This window comes from Entelurus aequoreus, linkage group LG10 (genome assembly GCF_033978785.1).
Source record: "Entelurus aequoreus isolate RoL-2023_Sb linkage group LG10, RoL_Eaeq_v1.1, whole genome shotgun sequence".
Classification (NCBI taxonomy): Eukaryota; Metazoa; Chordata; class Actinopteri; order Syngnathiformes; family Syngnathidae; genus Entelurus; species Entelurus aequoreus.
This window is the reverse complement of record NC_084740.1, coordinates 30089047-30110654: the sequence shown is the minus strand read 5'-3', so window position 1 is coordinate 30110654 and position 21608 is coordinate 30089047. Positions and strand designations below refer to the sequence as shown.

The 21608-nt window shown below is 39.4% G+C and overlaps 1 long non-coding RNA gene across 1 annotated transcript in view; it reads right to left on the bottom strand.

The window, feature by feature from the left end:
* Positions 1-21608, bottom strand: part of LOC133658447 (uncharacterized) — a 144816-nt gene that overhangs the window by 108515 nt on the left and 14693 nt on the right. Inside the window, exon 4 of the long non-coding RNA XR_009827465.1 lies at positions 5491-5527. This is a non-coding gene — a long non-coding RNA (uncharacterized LOC133658447). The remainder of the gene's footprint in view (positions 1-5490; positions 5528-21608) is intronic.

Genomic DNA, 21608 nt, shown 5'->3' with positions numbered 1-21608 from the left:
ATTTGTGGATGAGTAAAGTGCAAGTGAAGGACTAGTGGGGAGTTGAAGCTATTCAGATAGGGAAGATGCTGTGAGAGCCGGGGGTGACCTGATATTCAGCTGGGAATGACTACAACAGTAAATAAACACAAGACATATATATACTCTATTAGCCACAACACAACCAGGCTTATATTTAATATGCCACAAATTAATCCTGCATAAAAACACCTGCGTGTTTGTTATGCTAGCTCCTAGCTCCTCTGCTAGCTCCTAGCTCCATAGAACACGCCAATACAATTCAAACACCTGATCAACACACACAATCACTCAGCCCAAAAGACCGTTCACCTAACCCAAGGTTCATAAAGCTTATATATTTTTAAAAAGTTACGTACGTGACGCGCACATACGGTCAAGCTGTCAAATGTTTAGCAGCCAAGGCTGCATACTCACGGTACCTGATATTCAGCTGGGAATGACTACAACAGTAAATAAACACAAGACATATATATACTCTATTAGCCACAACACAACCAGGCTTATATTTAATATGCCACAAATTAATCCTGCATAAAAACACCTGCGTGTTTGTTACGCTAGCTCCTAGCTCCTCTGCTAGCTCCTAGCTCCATAGAACACGCCAATACAATTCAAACACCTGATCAACACACACAATCACTCAGCCCAAAAGACCGTTCACCTAACCCAAGGTTCATAAAGCTTATATATTTTTAAAAAGTTACGTACGTGACGCGCACATACGGTCAAGCTATCAAATGTTTAGCAGCCAAGGCTGCATACTCACGGTACCTGATATTCAGCTGGGAATGACTACAACAGTAAATAAACACAAGACATATATATACTCTATTAGCCACAACACAACCAGGCTTATATTTAATATGCCACAAATTAATCCTGCATAAAAACACCTGCGTGTTTGTTATGCTAGCTCCTAGCTCCTATGCTAGCTCCTAGCTCCATAGAACACGCCAATACAATTCAAACACCTGATCAACACACACAATCACTCAGCCCAAAAGACCGTTCACCTAACCCAAGGTTCATAAAGCTTATATATTTTTAAAAAGTTACGTACATACGCAAAAAAAAGTTGCGCACATACGGTCAAGCGATCAAATGTTTAGAAGCCAAAGCTGCATACTCACAGTAGCACGTCTGCGTCTTTGTCATCCAAATCAAAGTAATCCTGGTAAGAGTCTGTGTTGTCCCAGTTCTCTACAGGCGTCTGTGTATCGAAGTCAAAAGTCCTCCTGGTTAGAGTCTCTGTTATCCGAGTTCTTCCATCTTGACTGCATCTTCCGGGAATGTAAACAAAGAAGCGCCGGCTGTGTACTGTTGTTGCTGACTACGTTCGAAAAATACGTCCATTTCGCACCGACAACTTTCTTCTTTGCTTGCTCAGCTTCCTTCTCCATAATGCAATGAACATGATTGCAACAGATTCACAAACACAGATGTCCAGAATACTGTGGAATTATGAAATGAAAACAAAGCTTTTTCGTATTGGCTTCAATGTGGAAGGCATATCCGTGTTCCCCGGGTTACGTCACGCGCATACGGCATCCTCAGAGGCGTTTCGAACCGGAAGTTTAGCGGCAAATTTAAAATGTCACTTTATAAGTTAACCCGGCCGTATTGGCATGTGTTATAATGTTAAGATTTCATCATTGATATATAAACTATCAGACTGCGTGGTCGGTGGTAGTGGGTTTCAGTAGGCCTTTAACTAGAGAATTAAAGAAAAATGTATCAGCACTTATGTGAGATTAACACTCGGGCGTGTCTTGCTTTTATATGTTAATAATAACTGCAAACATTTTTTATGACAATTATGAACATACAAATTGTCGCCGTTTATTAAACACATAATGACAAAAATAAATATTCTGTTCCAGTGTCAAACTGTCATAGCTTGTAACTTGTCAAATCACTAAAGGCAACTCACGGGGTTGTACAGTCAGTCATTCCTCGTTTATTGTGACTAATTGGATCCAGGCTTGACCACGGTTTACCTATTTTCACAGTTATATTTTTGTTATTAATAAATCAGATATTTTCATAGAGCATAAAAATCGGTTCACGGCCTTAAAAATATGTTATTTTTAAAGATGATTAGAGCCCTCGAGACTAAAAATAACACCCAAATAGTCTCACCTTTATACTTGTTTTACCCAATATAATTTTAAGTGTGTTCTACTTGCTCCTGTTGTACTTATGAATTAGGGATGGTACCGTTTACATTTACAGCTGGTATCTGGTAGTCAATACAGGTAGTTTACGGAATCAATTTTCTGTACTTTTGAGTGTGTTCATTTGGGTGCAAATGTTAATTTGTTTAATAATACTACTGAATTGTTCTTAGCATTAACACTAAGCTGATAATAGCTGTGCTGTCCAATTGTTATATATTGTTTTACACTTCTGAGTCTCATTTGCAAGTATGCATTCATTTAAATGTGTCCTTGGTGTGCTGCTGTAGTCAGGAAGTAGTCTTTGCAATTAAGTATAATGTGTCAGTCTTGTCTTTTGTTGAGCCCTACAAAGTGTTTATACTGTAAGTATTGTATTTATTACACACCTACTGTTTGATTGCAACATGCACCTTAGTTTGTTTTGGACGTGGTGAAATTAGTAATGCAAATCAGTACCTAATATATATTGTATACAGGTATATGTATTTAATATATTAGACATATTTAATGTAAATTAGCATTAAGACTGCACATTTTGAAAAGCGGAGCCTTTCTTATGAGTGCTTTCAATCAGGCATGTATCATTTTTTGGCATGGACAATTGTAACTTTACAAATACTGCCATTTGCCTGCCAAGTGAAAGAGCCGATGCAGAGTCTGCAACTGAACGTGACGTCACAAGATATCGAAATATTGTACCGATTGATTTTACATCAATCGGTTCCCGGTTTATCGACGTACTTCAGTCGATACATATAAAATTACTGAATTTGGTACCCATCCCTACATCCAATAGTTTTGCGTTAATTTAGGTCACAATAGGGAGATCGTCCCCCCAAAATGAAAACTTCCAAAAATAACTTTTACAACATGTGAATCACACAAGTGATGAGCGTCTTGAGCCCATTTGTACTTTCATTTGCCCACACGTTAGCATCCCATAATGGAAGCCAAATGCTGTGAGGTGTTGAAGGGATTTAATGAAATTCAGTGAGCCCCGAGCGGCAGAAAGCAGCGGCGGTCGCCCTCATCCTGGGTGGATGGATGGTGGAGGTTGTGTGTAACCTGAGCTGGTGAAGTAACGATGGAGAAACAGCCTTTTTACACCCTGAGGTCAGCCTGATGTGAACACCAATAAACCTCCGACTGGCACACATTCTTGCCGCCAAAGACACAGGTCAGCAAGAATCCGATCTCCTGAAGGCTAATTGTAAAGAAATAGGTGTTTAACTAACTTGTACACAACGATGACTGTTACGATCCTTACCTTTTTGTCTTCGTCTCCTAAATGTTACTACCGTCGACGATAAAGATACTTTTAGGAAGGAAATTAAAGTAAATTATACTGTTATGTATCCTTATTAATAGCAGGATTTCCCCAAAACAGTAAAAACCGCCACACCTTAAAAATGAGGGTCTTTTATGTGACATTGTATGAATGGATACATATAGAGCCTATTATTTACCCATTATTGACGTGTGATGTACCAAAAATTTGACAACCGAAAAAAAAAAAAGACTTTGATCATTGAAACAGCACTGCCGATTAGGAATGTTGTGATGACGTAAGCAAGACGCACATGATTGTCTGGAGCCGAGGCAGCATGTCTGTGATGTGGACGTACTTTCATATATCCAAGATATACCCGCAGACAGCGATCTACACAATATGCAATGTGCAAACATTAAGAGGACAGCGGTACTCTTTCAAGGAAGAGAACGTGTGGCACCGTGGCGGGGCGGCAGCTCTTCCAGCCACAGAGCGCGTCCAGCCCCGTTTCGCACTGACCCAGCCCTTAGAGCCAATCCTTGTCCCAAAGTTAAAGATCTGACTTGCCGACTTCCCTTAACCCCCTTGTTCTAACGTGCCAGAGACCATTCACCTTGGAGACCTGCTGCGGATATGGGTATTGCCCGTTTATCAATGTACAATAAGCAGCAATGATTGAAAACAAGGCAAAATGAGAAAAAATAAATGTCAATACTAATTACTAATAACAGATTAGTTTTAAATTTATACACACAATTTTTGTTTGCCTTTTTTAAAGAAAATATATGCAGCACTGCCAAATTATTCAAAGTTAAGGCTGTCAAACAAAATATTTAATCACATTGTTCATAGTTAACTCAAAATTAATCATGATATTTGCAGATAGATATAATTTTTCATCATTAATAAGTGTACCCTGGGCAGATCATTTTAAAGTTTTACCCCATGAGTGGACAATTAATTTGCTTTAATGAAATGTGTTTGAAACATTATGCGGGGTCTTTAGCCTTGCGACCAACCCTCTTTATCCCCCTTCATATGGGTCCCGGGCTTGGGACCGAAGTAGAACTACATGCATGCTGTCGCAACAGTGATCTCACGCTCAGTCCAGCCCTGAGTATGAATTAGCGACCACAAATCCCCACCGATTTAGAAGGTAGTGCAGCAGCAAAGTACAAACATACAGACAATTGGCTGTTTTTGTCCTGATTTTCCCCTATCTCGATAATTGGCTCTAAAATGGGCCAGGGCCGACAATCGTAAACTCTTAATGTCTGTGGGGAAAGCGGACGCTGGAAAGTAGCCATTCAAAAAGCTAAAAAAGGATTGCAGCTACTTTATTTAGAACATAGTCAACTGTAGCTCGCAGAGTACATGTTTATGTCGTTTCCATATTTTTTCTAAAATCTTTGCTATGGTTCTTCTTCTTCGAGTTTGTTAAACTACATTTGATGCCACATTTCAGGGCAGAGTTGTTATAAGTGTGGCGTGCTGTGTCGCTATCATCTGTTACACTACAGTATGACAACAGGGCAGGCTTAATCTGCCCAATATGTCACATGCTCGGAAACAAGAGTTGGGAACATTTGGTTTAGACTATTCTAGTAACAAGTCAGATACAATAGTGTATTTTTTAGCAATCATGCCACTCACAGTCAAACAAATACAACACGCATCAAGAATAAATCAGGGTGTATGTCGCAAACCTCTCACACTCTCCACTTCAGCCCTGGTGGCCACAATCTTTCATAAGCCCCTCCCCACATAATGATAGTGTGGCTTTTGGCAAACCCCAGGAATGTTAATATGAAACAAACACAACAACACATGAGTACAATATGCTTGTGTCGTACTGGTGTTAATGGTGCAGGAAAAATTTAACCAGCTCGTTGATTTATTCTGACTATAACCCCTGTGCGGATAAACTGTGGTTTGTACAAGCGTTAGACCACCTTACTGTATATGAAAAAGCTTTTTGCAGGGAGGGCTGTCTGGGAAATATCATTAATTAAATAAACTCACCTGCTGGGTGTATCTTGCCAAAGCATCTTGTCACTTGCTGCAACAGTAAAGAGAAAACATGTATCATTATGTTTTCTTTTGCATTCATTTGCCAACATTTCAAATGTATTATAAGTAGTCAATGTGGTTTGTTGTTCAATAAAATTATCTTTGCATCTACTAAATGTCAAATAACATTGCATAGAATTGGATTAAAAATTGCAAAAAAAAAAAGGTTGTGAGTCTTTTGTGTTTGTGACTTGACCTTTTAACCTGATAGCAATTGTCACAAACAAACAAAACAAAATAAGAAACAACATTTTATTGTGTACTTTATAAAACACACTGCGAACAACTGTTGATTGAATAAAGATTTCTCACCAACAATATAAAAGCCACATCTGTGCTTGTATGTGGATGTTACGGCATAATATACAGTTTAAGGGCTAATTTTGAAGAGTATGCATCAAACAGACTTGGTTTGCGGAAATTATGCCTTTATTGTAATGTAATTTCAAACATTTGTATGCACGTACGACACTTAGGACCTTTAGCATATCAGTATGTGGAATTAAACTATGTAGTGGATTAAGTAAAGAAATCAAACAATGTACTAATATGATCCAATCCAAGAAACTCTTCAAACTTAGTGTTTACAAAGTAAAAAGAAGAACAATGATAAACATTCTGAATGTATTGATTATCTTATTTATTTCACCATATAAAAAACAACTTTCTTAATTCACTAATTAATATTTTTTTATTTTTTTATGTTATTACTTATGGAGTATATTGTGAATAAATTGAGAACAGGAAGTGAACAAAAGTGTTAGCAACAGCTATGTAAAGGAAAAGTGGTAGGATTAAATAAGCTGTTTCTTCCTACTTCTTTTCGAACATGTTGAATAGAGAAACTGAAAATTGTGATGGATCATGTTGTATGCATGCATATTTGAAATAAACTAACTTAAGCAGCCGTTATTCAATGTTGTCTCTACTTGGTTCAATAAAGCAGCACTAAGTAACTTTTCAACCTTCATAAAATATTTTCACAACTTTTGGGATGATACATCGATTTACAACTAGTTGAATTACATCTCTGTCATGGCCTGAGGCCGTCTGTATCGCTTTCACTGGCATTTAGCAATTTTGAGGAGGGTGGCAGGAACCCTGCCAAACAAAAAACTACATATGTGCAGACTTGCTTTACGGCATACGTCACTCCCCCTTTCCTCATTTGTTAAAAAGACGGAAGTAAAAAGGACAACCAGGGATGAACATTGCCCCGGATTTCACTCCCTGGCGTAAGCTCAAAATGAGAGATTTCCGGCCGATGCTGCCTTGGCTCTGTTCCTGCTAAACTAGCAAGTGACTTTCGTTGCTCAAATCAAAATGATAATGCTAAGGTTAGCTATCGAAAATGTGCGTGGTAGCAATAAATATCCACCTGCTAATAGTTTGCAGTTCTACACTACTTTATTCGGAAACAATCTCAGAGCAGTCTTTCTTTGCTTCGGACCTGCATCCACCCACATACATTCTTGGTAGTAGCGTCATGTTTGTAGCCCAATCCAAAATCATTTCTTGATAGTGTCTGCTATTTAACATCAGCATAGCCATTAGAGATGTAATATTCGTAATCTATGCCAATATTACAGCAGACATGTCTGGCGCTATATGCGCTAGTCAGCATGGGAAATGTGGTCTTCCTTCAGGCAAAACACTACCGCTTTAGTCCACTGGCACCACCAAAATGAACCAAGACAAAGTTTTTAAGTGGGGCTTTAAGCTTTTGTATTTGGAGTGTGGTCGAAAGGGTAAAGTAGGTAAGCATTTAGGAAATGCCAATGTAAAGTTTAAAAGCAAACGTCATACTTGAATCAGTTCAGTTTTTATCCACCCTTGCTTGTTGGGCAACATTATGACTGAATGTCCTAAACTTAAATAAAATGATACAGAATCACTGTATTCCACTGGGAATAAAGTACACCTAAGCTTGCTGCATGGGTGTGGTGATGCATTCAGGTCACACTGGGCATACTTGGCTGGCTTGTGGACATTTCAGCAGGGAACAAGAGGTCATCCGTAGTTTAAAAGAAGATGGCTCGCTTGTTCTGTTGAACTTTCCTCTTTCTGATGGCCACTCGCATTGGGAGAGGGATGAATCACCAACCGGCTGGGCTCGGTGCCAGGAATGCAAGTGCTGCTGGGTGGCACGCTGGGCGATTTCCTGTCTAAAAGGGTTCTCCTTGTAACGAGATCGGTCCAAAAATAACCAGTGTCCCTGCAGGAGACGGTAAAGCCTTTCGTCGGACTTCCCATGCAGCTTCCTTTTTCAAAGGAGAGGATGAAGCTGAAAGTCGGGGTGCGTTCACACACGTCATGTTTGATTCGCTGGAGTGTAAAGGCATGCCTCAATCACGATACCTCGGTTTTAAACTCACGGTTTATCCACGTAAGGGAAATTTTTTAGCAGTGCAGGAGTTGCTGTTTCATCCATCCATCCATTTTCTACAGCTTATTCCCTTCGGGGTTGCGGGGGGCGCTGGAGCCTATCTCAGCTACAATCGGGCGGAAGGCGGGGTACACCCTGGACAAGTCGCCACCTCATCGCAGGAGTTGCTGTTTCAGTTGGGTGATAATGTTTGATGTGTTGAAACTTTATGTTTTTTCCGTCCTTGTTTGCTGAACATTTGACAGGAATATCATGTGAAAAGTCTTCCTCTGAAATTGTGAAGAAGTCCCACATGATCGACGCCATGTTTGTTTACAATGAGCTCAGGGGGAGTTAACGACAGGTATACAAGGCACATTGAAAAAAAGGAGCACTTGATTTGCTCACCCTAACTACGGATCAGCTTGTCGCATTAAAGCATTTTTTTATTTGTTATCAGAGCTATTTTTTAATGTTATGTTATATAATCAGTGTGACATCATCATTCTCCATACAGGCCCCATAATTATTGTGCGCCCTCCAAAAAAAATCCTGCTTCGGTTTTGTGTTAACAGCTTTAACGTTTGATGAGAGATGGATCTTCAAGCCTGATTGTTAGTTAACGCTGGTGCAGATCGGTTCACTTGAACTCAAGCGTAAACAGTACATGGCAGTGTTAAAATGAAGCATGCCTATAATACAAATACTGTACGTAAAAAAAACGATTAGAAGTAGGGCTGCAACTAACGACTATTTTGATAGTCAACTTTTGGATTATAAAGCGTACACATATTCATTGGCTCTAATTTAGTCATCCACTTTTAAATCCAGCTTGCGATATTTTAGGCTTGTGCTGACTAACAACAAAGATGACCAATTCATTCATAAATATTTATTTATACTGTAACTATGCTGCTCATACAGCTATTACAAAATAAAAGTAATTATTAAACTTTTATCCATTTAAAAGCAGGGACAGGCAAAATGCTAAAAAAAAACTACTGCTAAGTATACATTTTTAATGAAAAAAAAGGACAATTAAAATATCAATAACAAACGATAAAATACCAACGCTATCTAACTTGCTCAAAAAGAAACAAGCATTGTATAATGTGTTTAAAAAGCTGCACACTGGTATATCATTGATTATCGATTAACTCATGGCATTTTTAGCGATCTAGCCTCAATGTGAAGAATTGTATCATTGATTCATTCTTAACATTTTAGCTATTTAATGTATTGCATGTTTCATTCAATGATATTAGCGCATTGGTGTTTAATGTTTTGTGTGTGCGCATTGACGTTTGTCATCGTGCCTTTCATTTTGCACTGCAAATTGATGCCACACTTGTTACAGGGTTCTAACACCTTTTCCATGGCCAAATGCAAGCACTTTAAGGACTTTCAAGATCAATTTTCCAGTTTTTCCACTACCCTTCAAAAGACGAAAACCAGTGTGAATCAATCTATAGCCTTGTTGTTTGAGGTCACCAAATGCTGTCTGTAGGAAAAATACGGAAAATCTGCTAAAACCTAAGCCTAACATTGAACAAGCAGTTATCATTAACTCAATGGGGCATAGAAAATGAAGAAATGTTTCTGTAGACTATTCAATGTCATTGGTGTTTGCAAACGTTTACTTATTTGTTTGTATCATCATCATTCATGTATACATAATTCCTTACAAGAAATAACATTAATTATTTGTGGAGGAAGGCGTGGTCTGCGGGCCTGCCATGGAGCAGGGTGTGTAAGGATCGGCCTCGAAGCCAGCGGCAGGTGAGTAGATTGCCCAGCTGGGGCTGGTTATCTAATCACCTGTCAACCTTATTACCAGCAGCCTGACCGAGACACGTGGTTGGAGTTGGAGAGCGAGAGAGACACACGCTGGAGAGCAGAACAGAGCAGCGAGAGAGACTGAGGCTGAAAAGTCGAGTGCGTTTGCCGCAGAGTGGACTTAATAAAACATTATTGAATCCAGATTACCGGGCTCTCGTGCCAGTGTGTGATGTCCGACATTTCCTTGCGTGTCACAGATGTACTGTCACTAAAACTAAATCTACTTTGAAAATAAACAAGGTATTCAAGTTATTAACAAGAATAAAAGGAAATATTGCCACACTTTACATGTTTTCACTCGCGATGTTGTTTGAGTGGCCGCGCTGACTCGCCTTCTCCGGATAAAAACGAGCGATGACGTTACGAGCGATGACGTTACGACTATTGTCGATGACACATTTTATTGTCTATATTTGTTGACAATGTCGACAAATCGTTGCACCCATTATTAGAAGTGTTGTGTCCTCCCTATTTGTGTGCACTTTAACAGTATATTTTTGAAGCTTTTTGGGAAACCTAATGCAGAAAAGAAAACATTGCTATATATTCAATTTAGCAGACGGCATTTCAGTTTGGAATATTTGAGTTACGTCACATAATATGTCACAAGCGCTACCCAATGTTGTCGTTAATCCATGTTCTTTATTGTGCTTTTGGTCCCATTAAAAACATACCAGTGTGAATGCGAAGTTAATCTCACCAAAACCTGCACCAATTATATTTTTTAAATGTTTAGTCCAGACTAGAGTACTGAACCACAAGTGTGTAAGCAGTCTTAGTTGATGCACAGTCGGCAGCTTGGGAGGACACCACCAAGGCCGGTGGATTTGTGGGGGACAGGTGATACCCCTCAAAAGGGCCACGGTGTGCTCCAGTAATAACAAGAAGTGAAATACAAGCCCCACTTGTTTGCAGGTTGTGTGGCTTAAAAAAAACATCACCTGCATGTTCTGCGGCAGAGTTTCACAAAGGAAAGCATATACGGGTTGCACAGGCGGTTTGCTTTGTGACGTCAGCGTGCACCAACCATGTAAACATGATGCTAAAACATCGGCTGCTGCAAGATGGAGAGGTGCCATTGTGTCAGTGATGAGAATAAAAAGGGCCATTTACTGTATATACTCCAATAGCATCATTAATTCGATAAGGGTCTCCCTACACTTGGGAAAAGCATATTTGTGCAGATTGATCTGTGTTCTTTCAAAGAGCAGAGGCTGTCATGGTTGGCAGGCATTTCCCCGAGTAGCAATTTTGGCCTTAAAGTCAGAAAGTGCACCTCAACACATGAGGCAGAGACGCAAAACTAAAGCACTTTTGAAGAGATGCTCTTCAAGGAGAACGTCCAAAGAGAGTTAATGGGATGAAAATGGACATGAAATGCAATAATGAAATAAATCTGCCCACAGCTTTTTTTATGTTTAATGAATGTGGTTCTGATTTATTTTCCGTATGCCTCGGCTGATTTGTCTGGGGCTAGAACACAAGAGTGCTCTGTTCAGCCTTCAACCAGGTGCGAGACAGACCGGCTGAAACAGTTAAAAGTAAACTTGGAAACTCAATATTGAGCTTTTTAAAAAACAGTTTTGCTACAAAGGGCAAAATAAAAGTACAGTCTGGGTTTTGTCTAACCCCACTTTAGAATAACAACATCAGGCAAGCATGTTTTCTATTAAATGTTAAGGACAATGAAGAAACACTGACTGTCTTTTAGGCTGCATGCACACTGGTGGTTCAGTCCTCAGGTCCAGACCACAAATAATAAAAATATACTTGGGACACTCTTTGGTAAGGTTTGCTTGGTGTTCATACTGGTTAAATACCTTAATATGCATAAAGTAAGGGCTTGATTCGACAGCTTTTGTGACATACAGTATTACATTTATCACAACAAAAAACTAAATGGGGTCTATTGCATAGGTTATTTTTATATTCTACTATATTTACTGGAAAATGCTTTCGAAATGTCATCTTTCTGTTGTGTGATGACACTTTAAATGTATATTTTACAAGCTTTTTGTGAAATCTAATATATTTGTCATTTTGGTATGAGGTGGCGACTTGTCCAGGGTGTACGCCGCCTACCGCCCGAATGCAGCTGGGATAGACTCCAGCACCCCCCGCGACCCTGAAAGGGACAAGCAATAGAAAATAGATGGATGGATGGATTTTGGTATTTGTCCGTGTTGTGTGCACATTTCAGCTGAAGTAAAGCGAAACGCATCAGAGTTTTAATTTGAAAGCGTACCAAGACCCATCTCTGATTGGGTTCACACTTGGGTTGCGCGATACAGACGATATATGGTATTAATGATGGAAATTTGAGCTTTTTATACTATCGATCGTTATGTCACGATACTGCATGTTGATGACATTCTAAATGTGTCCCGCACATTTGACAATGTCGCATCCTCGTTAGTGGCTAACGTCCCTCCACAGTGCGAAGACACTAACTGCTAAGCTACAGCTCTTGAATGCAAACAGAGGTGGGCGGATCGGTACAAATATCGACAGTGAATCTACCATGTATAGTATCAGTATTTGACCGATTCTACTGTGGTTATTTATATTGGTGTTTTTTATTATCAAAAATATTTTGTATTTTTGCTATTGTTTACTAACTCAGGAAATAAGTCACTGGACACAGGAGGGCTTCAAGGACAAAACCCAGAGGATTTCATCCATCCATCTATTTTCTACCGCTTGTCCCTTTCGGGGTCGCAGGAGGTGCTGGAGCCTAGCTCAGCTGCATTCGGACGGTAGGCGGGGTACACCCTGGACAAGTCGCCACCTCATCAGAGGGCCAACACAGAGAGACAGACAACATTCACACACTAGGGCTCATTTAGTGTTGCCAATCTACCTATCCCCAGGTGTCTTTGGAGGTGGGAGGAAGTCGGAGTACCCGGAAGGAACCCACGCAGTCATGGGGAGAACATGCAAACTCCACACAGAAAGATCCCGAGCCTAGGATCGAACCCAGGACCTTCGTATTGTGAGGCACACGCACTAACTCCTGTGCCACTGTGCTTCTCCAGGGGATTTCAATCAGAGCCAAAAGAAGGAATTTAAAATAGTTTAAATATTTACCTGATATTGTCTATCTGTGTTGGCCCTGCGATGAGGTGTTGACTTGTCCGGGGTGTACCCCGCCTTCCGCCCGAATGCAGCTGAGATATGCTCCAGCACCCCCAGCGACCCCAAAAGGGACAAGCGGCAGAAAATGGATGGATGTTACACCACAGTAGGGTCATAAGTAAGATTTAGGTGAGAGGCGGGGTGGAGTTTGCACTGGTCGCCGTTCAATCACACTCCCCAATCCTTCTTTTGTAATATTCAATGAGACATAATTGGATCTTTAAATCAAAAAAGACAAAAACATGGTTTAAGAGCGACTATAGTGTTTTTAAACTTGTGCAACCTTCATCACTTTGTTGCATGTTCTAAAGATGCCTCAGTAGGCATACTACTTTATTATTCAGCCATATTGTTTCATCGCACTTACTCTATCTTTAATGTAGCAGAAAGTTTTAATAGGCCAATTAGGAAGCCACTTAAAATGTGACTCAACTATGGGTTCTCTTGTATGGATAAATGCTGCCCTCTGTCTGCAGCTCAGTGCAAGAAACCAGTGGCCTGACACAGTAGCACAGCAAACCCAACTATTAAAGCAAAACAAATAAAATGATAAAAATGTGACGTCTTTTAAATAACTCCCAAAATACTATTTATTTTATCCAATGGCGGTCATTTCCTCCCTGTAAGCTTCCAGAGGAATGCACATACGCAGCACTTCTGGCGTCCTTAAATGTGTGTTCCATTTTGGAGCTTTGTGTCTCAAAAAGCACACGTGGCTAAAACATGTGGCACCCCAACGGTAAGGAAGAGGCTTCTTGATGTGCGTATTGGTCGAACGTGCCGAGCTGACACCAAAGGAAGTCGGGCGGACACTTTTTGAAATTAGGGTTTTGAAGACAGCAATACCTCACTAAAACCACCATATTGCCCTTCAAAAGCTAAGCGTTATCCATGTCACATTGTATCACAGGAGGATGTCAAAGTGTTAAAAATCTCTGATAAAATTTTTATAAAATAATGAATAAAAAAATTTGCTTGTGATTTTTTTAAAATTCTATTTTACCATTTTATTATCATTAAATTCAGACTTCTTTCTTGTAAAATGTATTTTTTTGTAACATTACAGATTTATTTCAACAAAACAAAAATTGTATACATTTATTCTTGTAAAACAATTTTTTTTTTACTGTGGCAATATTCTTGTATCTATTATGTAATATACTATAGATCCGTATCTTTCTCATATCGTAACATGATATCGTAGGATTTCTTAAAAAGCTTAAATTAAAATTATACATACACACTAACACACATCACAATGGTTATTTTAGATATTCATAATTGTTTAATTTGTAATATTCATATAACAATGCATATGTTGCGTACAATTACACACAGCGACTCTGTAAAGAATCTGGGTATTATTTTCGACCCAACTCTCAATTTGAGTCACACATTAAGAGAGTTAATAAAAAAGCCTTATTTCAAAATGTGTTCCATTTTGTCCACTAGCAACGCTGAGATCATTATTCATGCGTTCGTTACGTCTCGTCTCGATTACTGTAAAGTATTATTTCCGGGTCTCCCTATGTCTAGCATTAAAAGATTACAGTTGGTACAAAATGCGGCTGCTAGACTTTTGACAAGAACAAGAAAGTTTGATCATATTACGCCTATACTGGCTCACCTGCACTGGCTTCCTGTGCACTTAAGATGCGACTTTAAGGTTTTACTACTTACGTATAAAATACTAAACGGTCTAGCTCCATCCTATCTTGCTGATTGTATTGTACCATATGTCCCGGCAATAAATCTGCGTTCTAAGAATTTTGGCTTATTAGCAGAGGTGGGACCAAGTCATTGCTTTGCAAGTCACAAGTAAGTCTCAAGTCTTTGCCCTCAAGTCTCGAGTCAAGTCCCGAGTCAAGACAGGCAAGTCCCGAGTCAAGTCCAAAGTCAAGACTGGAAAGTCTCAAGTCAAGTCACAAGTCCTGCATTTTGAGTTTCGAGTCCTTTCAAGTCCTTTTAACCATAGACTAATATTTTTACACAGATTGTGTATGCTTTTAAACCGCTGTATTTATTTATTAAAACAAGTGCATTTGAAATAGCATGAAAAAAAAATAGTACTGACATTGCAATTCATAATAGCACTATTAACCAGTCATTTTAATAGTTTAAACAATTTTAAACAGTTAACTCATTCCTTTACAGAATAAAGACATTTGCAAAAACAAGTGTAACTGTACTTATTTGTACAAAAGTGTTAACATTGTATTTCCATGGCATATTGCATTGTAACTAGTTCCACAGCAGTTTCTATTCTGTTCTTACCTTATCTCATTGATCTCATCTCATACTGTATGTGTGTTTATGTGTGCGTACACATGAAAAACATAACAAATACATGAACATAACAATGAACAGAGTTGTACTTTTTAGATGTCAGGGCCCTATGCAATATGTACACATATTCTTAATATAGTTAACATTTTAACTGACCTTTATTTGACTATGTTTGTCTTTTTGTAGGTGGCTAAAATATGCGGTGCTGCTGACCGCCGTCTAATGTTACGTTACTGTGTGTGATACATTGACTAACATAACGTTAAGTATAGGTACCTCATGCAACCCTGCTTAAAAAAATCACTTGACAAAAAGTATGAATAAGGTAGCGAACTGCAGTGGACGCAACATATTGCTGTGTTTGAAATGATGTTATAACCATAGACATCTTATAAGTAGACGCAGTATTGGTTGCTGTGACGCAAGCAAATTGCATCTTGAAGTGGTGATGAGGAGCCGGCGAGCAGCCTAAACTGACAGTTGACAGGTAGAAAACAAAGATGCTGGGCTGGTGTTCAGCGTTTTCCTGCTCAAATGAGCGGACTGTTGAAAATAGGAATCGGGGGATTACTTTTCACAAGTAAGATTTAACATTAATGTACTATTGGTTGTATTTTATGAAAATAACATTACCACAGAGTTGAGAAGGAGCAAAGATCTTCAATATTTGTATGTGAAAATCACAAAGAAATCTTCTGGGGGAGGATGACGCCCCTACAGGGGTTTGGTTTACAAACTTTCAGCCCCACCTAAAACAAAATTCACCAGCCGCCACTGATTATGATGCATTCTCATTTTAGGCAAAATATAAGACAATACTTTCTTAACAGTATAACTGTAACCAGGAATATGTCTTCAAGTAACAATATTCAAATACTAACATTGTTGGGTAAGACAGCATTTGGTTTTATTCTGAATCCAGTGAAAGAGATTGGTGGTTTTAGCTGATATAAAGAGTTTCAGGTGTTTATATATGTTTAAAGGCCTACTGAAATGAATTTTTTTTATTTAAACGGGGATAGCAGATCTATTCTATGTGTCATACTTGATCATTTCGCGATATTGCCATATTTTTGCTGAAAGGATTTAGTATAGAACAACGACGATAAAGATTGCAACTTTTGGTATCTGATAAAAAAAAGGCTTGCCCCTACCGGAAGTAGCGTGACGTAGTCAGTTGAACATATACGCAAAGTTCCCTATTGTTTACAATGATGGCCGCATGAAGTGAGAGAGATTCGGACCGAGAAAGCGACAATTTCCCCATTAATTTGAGCGAGGATGAAAGATTTGTGGATGAGTAAAGTGCAAGTGAAGGACTAGTGGGGAGTTGAAGCTATTCAGATAGGGAAGATGCTGTGAGAGCCGGGGGTGACCTGATATTCAGCTGGGAATGACTACAACAGTAAATAAACACAAGACATATATATACTCTATTAGCCACAACACAACCAGGCTTATATTTAATATGCCACAAATTAATCCTGCATAAAAACACCTGCGTGTTTGTTACGCTAGCTCCTAGCTCCTCTGCTAGCTCCTAGCTCCATAGAACACGCCAATACAATTCAAACACCTGATCAACACACACAATCACTCAGCCCAAAAGACCGTTCACCTAACCCAAGGTTCATAAAGCTTCTATATTTTTAAAAAGTTACGTACGTGACGCGCACATACGGTCAAGCTGTCAAATGTTTAGCAGCCAAGGCTGCATACTCACGGTACCTGATATTCAGCTGGGAATGACTACAACAGTAAATAAACACAAGACATATATATACTCTATTAGCCACAACACGACCAGGCTTATATTTAATATGCCACAAATTAATCCTGCATAAAAACACCTGCGTGTTTGTTACGCTAGCTCCTAGCTCCTCTGCTAGCTCCTAGCTCCATAGAACACGCCAATACAATTCAAACACCTGATCAACACACACAATCACTCAGCCCAAAAGACCGTTCACCTAACCCAAGGTTCATAAAGCTTATATATTTTTAAAAAGTTACGTACATACGCAAAAAAAAGTTGCGCACATACGGTCAAGCGATCAAATGTTTAGAAGCCAAAGCTGCATACTCACAGTAGCACGTCTGCGTCTTTGTCATCCAAATCAAAGTAATCCTGGTAAGAGTCTGTGTTGTCCCAGTTCTCTACAGGCGTCTGTGTATCGAAGTCAAAAGTCCTCCTGGTTAGAGTCTCTGTTATCCGAGTTCTTCCATCTTGACTGCATCTTCCGGGAATGTAAACAAAGAAGCGCCGGCTGTGTACTGTTGTTGCTGACTACGTTCGAAAAATACGTCCATTTCGCACCGACAACTTTCTTCTTTGCTTGCTCTGCTTCCTTCTCCATAATGCAATGAACATGATTGCAACAGATTCACGAACACAGATGTCCAGAATACTGTGGAATTATGAAATGAAAACAGAGCTTTTTCGTATTGGCTTCAATGTGGAAGGCATACCCGTGTTCGCCGGTCTACGTCACGCGCATACGTCATCCTCAGAGGCGTTTCGAACCGGAAGTTTAGCGGCAAATTTAAAATGTCACTTTATAAGTTAACCCGGCCGTATTGGCATGTGTTATAATGTTAAGATTTCATCATTGATATATAAACTATCAGACTGCGTGGTCGGTAGTAGTGGGTTTCAGTAGGCCTTTAAGTATTTGGCAGACGCTTTTATCCAAAGCGACATACATAAAAATACATATATAACAATCACTGTAAACATTATCATTTAAGGGAAGAATGTAATACAAAATATCAATACAAAGTGTCAAGACAGAATAAACTCTCTGCTGCTGCAGCAACAGAGATACGGTCTATACGATATATAGATATCTAATGTATTCATACATTGTTTATGTAGGATATACACATGTATATATAACATAATCATATTGTTTCTTCAACTTAAAAATAGCAGACCGTTTTTTTCCCCTTCTCTGGGCTTATATTCCCAGTTTTGATCTCGGACGTCTGGTCACTTATAGCATATAAGAATATTATATTACTGTTAAGCAAACTATGAATAATAAAACATGTGTCCGTTATCATAGCTACACGTATGACAAAAAAGCGCGTGAAAATGAGTGGTATTCAGTGAGGTAAAATGAATTAAATGCGCTGACAGTTCATTGCTCCTGCCAAATGAATTGCACTGAGTGGAGCGGATCACCACTCCAAGATGGCGGCCCCGCGTCTCGTCTGCGCCAGTAGACGCATTGTTTGACAACTCTTGTTCATTGCGCTCGATGCTGCGTCTACTTATAAGATGTCTATGGTTATGACGTTAGCAGTGAGTTTACAGCCTCACTGATTTAACTACACAGCAAATAAAAGTCATGTTACTTAGCCAATAAACGTTAGCTTACATTCAAAATGTACCCTTCTTTGTGCAACTTCAAACGAACGAAGTTGGAAGTTGTTGCGTCTCCGTCTGTAATATTCGAACTGCGTGATTTGCATACGGCAATTCGTTTTTTGTTGACCAAGTCGTAGTTTTTATACCCGAACGAAACCAACTTTGGTATAAATCTTTCTCACTGGCGCATTGTTTGACAACTCTTGTTCATTGATTGTCCTGCAATTTGATTGGCTGAATGCTGTGTGATGAAAACAATGTAGATCTAATTTGATTGGCTGTTGTACTGAGAGCACACACGCTGACACGCAGCACACACGCTGATGGACACACACGTACAAAATGAAAGCAACGGAGCGCTCCCAAATAACTTTTTAAGCTTTAGGTTTTGGGGAAAGTAGCAAGTCATGTCAAGTCAAAAGGCTCAAGTCCAAGTGAAGTCACAAGTCATTGATGTTAAAGTCTAAGTCGAGTTGCAAGTCTCTTTACATTTTGTCAAGTCGAGTCTAAAGTCATCAAATTCATGATTCGAGTCTGACTCGAGTCCAAGTCATGTGACTCGAGTCCACACCTCTGCTTATTAGTGATTCCAAGAGCCCAAAAAAAGTCTGCGGGCCATGGAGCGTTTTCTATTCGGGCTACAGTACTCTGGAATGAGAGATGCTACCTCAGTAGAAGCATTTAAGTCTCATCTTAAAACTCAGCCTTTAAATAGACCCCTCTTTTAGACCAGTTGATCTGCCATCTCTTTTCTGCTCTGTCCTCCACTCCTGCGTGGAGAGGTTATCAGGTGTACACAGATTATGCGCCAGGACCACAGATTATACTGTGGACCACTCCTCTGTGCATCAGTTGGGGACGTCTCTGCGCTGCTGACTTGTCTCCACTCAAGATGATCCCCTGCTGGCCCCACTATGGACTGGACTCTCACACTATTAACTAGATCCACTTGACGTCCATTGCACCGGTCGCCCTCCAAGGTTTCTCATTGTATCCTATTGGGTTGAGTTTTTTCTTGCCCTGATGTGGGATCTGAGCAGAGGATGTCGTTGTGGCTTGTGCAGCCCTTTGAGTCACGTGTGATTAAGGGCTACATAAATAAACTTTGATTTATTGATTGATATTATATACTGTATATTTTGTACGCACAAAGTTGTATATGATTCAGTCTACGACAAAAAAAAAGTACCATCATTTTTATCCTGTTTTAGTATTTTGTCTTGGTTATTGTGCAGTCAAATGTTGTCATTTGTTAAAGTGCATCTGGGGTGCAACTATTGTACAGTATTCAAGAAAGAAATTGTGGCAAAGTACATATTTGGTGGCTGCTTATCTCTTCCCTCAATCCTCTCTTATCGTCGTTATTGCCAACTAGAGTCTTGAATAAAAGGTAAAAAATTCAGTGAAATGTTCATTAATCTATGGGATTCAAAAAAAATAAATAAAACATAACACACGGCGCTTAAAAATATATCAAAATGTTTTAGTACGACTTTGTTAAACTATGAAGCCACACCACTTGATGGATTGTCGGCGCATTAAACATACGAGTATTATTATGGTGTGTGTATAAGGTAAGACATTATATGGTGTTTTGCTTCGCAATATTATGCAAAAGCAACTTTTCTTACATTCTGTTACCTGCTGATTTGTATATGCGATCTGCATAATTCCTGAAAAATTCCGCGTAGTCGCTAAGTTACTTCTTTTTCTCTATCTTCTTGTTATGGGACATTCATCCTCCGCTGTTACCATTTCTAATATAAAGTAGTGTAAAGTTCTTACTTATATCTGTAAGTAAACTCGCCATGAGAGTGCTAAAATATACCGGTGTAGCGAGTTTACATTATTCACCCAAGGAACTTTAGTTATTAGAGAGTTCCGGTTGGAGGATTTTTCACAGGACACATTTCTGGCCTTGTTGTTGTTTCCGGATGAGGAGATGATGCTTCGTTATTGATTTAAGTAAAGTCTGAATGTCATTAAAACAGTTAGCTCCATCTTTTGACACTTCTTCCACTCCGTCCTTTGCACGCTACACCGCTACAACAAAGATGACGGGGAGAAGACGCTACCGAAGGTGAGACACATAATTAAGACTGCCCCCAAAACGGCGCATCCGGAATCGGCTTGAAGATGATCTGTAAAACATAATCTATGGAACATTTTGACCAAAGAACCACCATTACATGTTATGTAGACCACAAGGAAGTGTTTTCTATTTAGAAAAAAATAATAATAATATGACTCCTTTAATGCGCTTTATAATCCAATGCATCTTATATATGAAAAAAGATAGAAAATAGACCATTCATAGGCAGTGCGCCTTACAATCCGGTGCACCCTATGGCTTGGAAAACACGGTAATTGGATATAGATAATTAGTTTGTCGTACATTGGGGAAACAACGAAAACCGAGGTACTACTGTGCCTATTTCTCTCTGACACTCATCGAGGTTGGACGCTCCCCTTCCCTCTCCCTTATCTCTCCTGCTTGCTTCTTTGTCTTGTCTTAACTTTCTTGTTGCCTCTTTTTGCACTGCTCTCCAAATCTAAACATTGGAACTATTTAACTGCCCTCAACGAAATTGACAAGACCTTGGGTTTGGGGGAACCTGTTTGGGTGACGGAGCGGTTGTTGCTGGACACGTGACGAACTCTTGGGAGAAGAAGGAGTGCCGCGTGCCTGGCGACCCGTTTCTGTCGAGGACGTGAAGATATCTACCTATTCGGACGATTGGAGTAAGCGTTGCTCTGGTTTGCCCACACATTGGAAGTTGCTGGCAGTCTTCTAAAGTACCCCAAAGCTGCCACGAATGATTGGAGGATGCGGGAAGAACTGTGGACACTCTTGTGATTTGGATAACATCGGACTGTCTGCCTCGCAGGATTTTTGAGGACCAGTCATAGACAATTTAGAGTGAAAAGCAAATTTGGTTATTATTATATATTAGTTATTATATGTCCCATATATAATATATACAATAATATATTATATATACATATATACAATAATATATTATATATGGGATTCAAGCAACCAACAACAAACAACAAATTATCTGATAACGACAT